This window comes from Lepisosteus platostomus, chromosome 6, assembly GCF_059453375.1.
Source record: "Lepisosteus platostomus isolate fLepPlt1 chromosome 6, fLepPlt1.hap1, whole genome shotgun sequence".
In the NCBI taxonomy this organism is placed as follows: Eukaryota; Metazoa; Chordata; class Actinopteri; order Semionotiformes; family Lepisosteidae; genus Lepisosteus; species Lepisosteus platostomus.
The window spans coordinates 25922448-25924947 of NC_142616.1; the positions used below are offsets into that span (position 1 = coordinate 25922448).

General features: G+C 33.6%; 1 protein-coding gene across 19 annotated transcripts in view; it reads left to right on the forward strand.

The window, feature by feature from the left end:
- ebf3a (EBF transcription factor 3a) overlaps nucleotides 1–2500 on the forward strand; it is a 97704-nt gene that overhangs the window by 49980 nt on the left and 45224 nt on the right. The window lies entirely within an intron of this gene.

Below are 2500 nucleotides of genomic sequence, written 5' to 3' on the forward strand. Positions count from 1 at the left end.
TTATATACAGATATTTTAAAGTTGCTTTACAAGTGGAACCTAAGTTGTTGCCACAGTTGACATGTTTGTTGCTGGGTTTTTTTTTTTTTGTGATTTATTGAGCATAGAAAACAAATAAATTACCAGATAGATGCACTATAACTGCACAGAACAATGAGTATAGTCCAGGAATGTGTATGTTTAAAAGATATAGATAAAACGTCTTACACAATGTAACACAAAAACACTTTAATCTATACTAAGGAAGAGAGCAAACACAATGACTGGTAATTTGTAATGTCTAACATAGGACTGGTATTGTCACAAACTTTAACAATGGGACACGCACGTACATTCAACTACTGACAAAATGTCAGAAGCAGATGCAACAGCAGTTACCGTGTTATAGCCAGTGCTTAAAACAAAAGTGCTTGAATCAAGAATTGTCTTGTGTTTATTTGAAACAAATGATTGGTATCAGGTGAAAAATATCTGTCTGTACTTGTTCAGATTTAAGACCTACAAATTTACACCTTATTTCAATTTCCTGCATTGAGTGAGGAAGTGCAAATAGCTTATTCAGAGGCAGATTAATGCAAAGAGCTGGGGGGGCACATAAATCCACAGGCAGTGGCTTGTACCGTCATGTAAGTGTAATGATTATCAAACTGAATCAGGTCTCAGGGTATCAGCTTAACACAGAGAAAATTTGCTTGATGTGGGAGTATTAAAGTCATGCTATAATATATCCATACACTGTGACTAAATTTTATAGTTCATGAAGCATATTAGTATTACACTATATCCTCGTACATTCAAAAGGTGATTTCCATTTAGATGCACATTTTTCATGAAGATAAATATGACATGAATCATAATTTCCCTGAAGTAAATATTACAAATAATAAAATACTCAGGCAAGCAAGTTGAGGAATGACAGTAATGTTTTCCATTTGTATGGTAAGTGGTGAACCTTGTGGCCTATCAAGTAACAAATTGAATGTTTAATCTTCCTCCATGCAGATTGAGGATGGCAAAGTAGCAGCCCGTCTTACAACAAATTGAGAGTTCTCCTGTGACTCGTGTAGTATCAGATATTTTGTCTAGGGGGGCCAATAGAAAGTGTCAGTGGAGCTTTGTCGAAGTAGATCACAAGCATGAAGTTATAAAATTGCAATTTACAACAAAAAGGCAAACACTTAGAGATAACTGGCAAATCTTACACATGCTAAATATCCAGCAAATATTTAGATAGACCTTTTCAAGGCAATTTGCCTATTGTTAAGGCAAGTTGGATAGAGAATTCTCCACTCCCAGAGGTGTCAAAACCAGCACATCCACAATAATGTTTTCTTTCTAGTACATTTTTATTTATTATCACAAAAATCCTGTTTAAGTGCCTGCACTGTAAAAGCTTGACTAAGTGATTTGGTTGTTCTAGAAATAAAATTGTCATCATTTTTAAGGGCATGTAGTTATTTCATACATGTCTGCATATAGACTCGTACAGAGTTTTGTAGTAGATGGGAAAAAAAAAACAGTTTTGTTGATGACATTTGAAATCTCAATTTAAAAGCTTATTATCTTTCTCCTGATACGAACATGTTTTTAATTATGTCATAATTGGGGGTTTTAGCATAAGGGGGCAATACGCTGTGCCGTAGGTAAACAATAACTTGTACCTTCTCTCATGTCATTTCCAGCCTAGATCTGATGTTATAGCTCAGAATTGCATGTACAATGAGGGCATGTTCATTTTGCCAAAGGTTCTGTTGTATATTAATTTTAAGTTGCAGTCTCTGCACTAGAAGATGACACCACTAGCATTTTGATTAAGGATTTTATACATGAAGAAATTTTCATTATCTTAGTTCCTCGCAATCTCCCAGGATTGGTTGGAATCCTGACCCGCAGCTGTGTCTCTGAGTGTCAGGATAAATGCTCATGTATTAAAGTGCGACCTATGCTGTTTCCTCTGTTACATGAGCAATTAATGGGGCCTTTTACTCCTGGGAAAGGCAAGACTCTTCATAGCAATAATAAAGCATTATACATAACCAGATTTTACTCATTTTTCTTAGAAGCCCCTTGATAGATTTAAAGCAACTTCCTCTATGATTAAAGCTGATGATTGGGTTAAAACAATCATGAATAGTGTCAAATACATACAAATGAATCTTAAAATATGCCTATAAATACATTCAATTTAATTGAGGACATGACATTTTATATGAAGAAATCATATTTAAAAAATAAAAAATAGCATGCGTCTTAAAACTATTCTTGAAGTAATATTATTTCAGATATACATTTAAATTGTATATAAGACATTTCATTTTAATTCTTTATATTTAACGTTTATTTATGTTCATTTAATTTTCAATTATTTTGATTGGGTTTCAGAAGTAGGTTTTTGTGCAAAAGGTCAGTTTTTTTAAAAACCAATATAACTAATTTTTATGAAAAATAAGCCCTCTAGTGGAGCCAGGAAGAAGTACCAGAGTCGCTTTGCTGTGGAGAG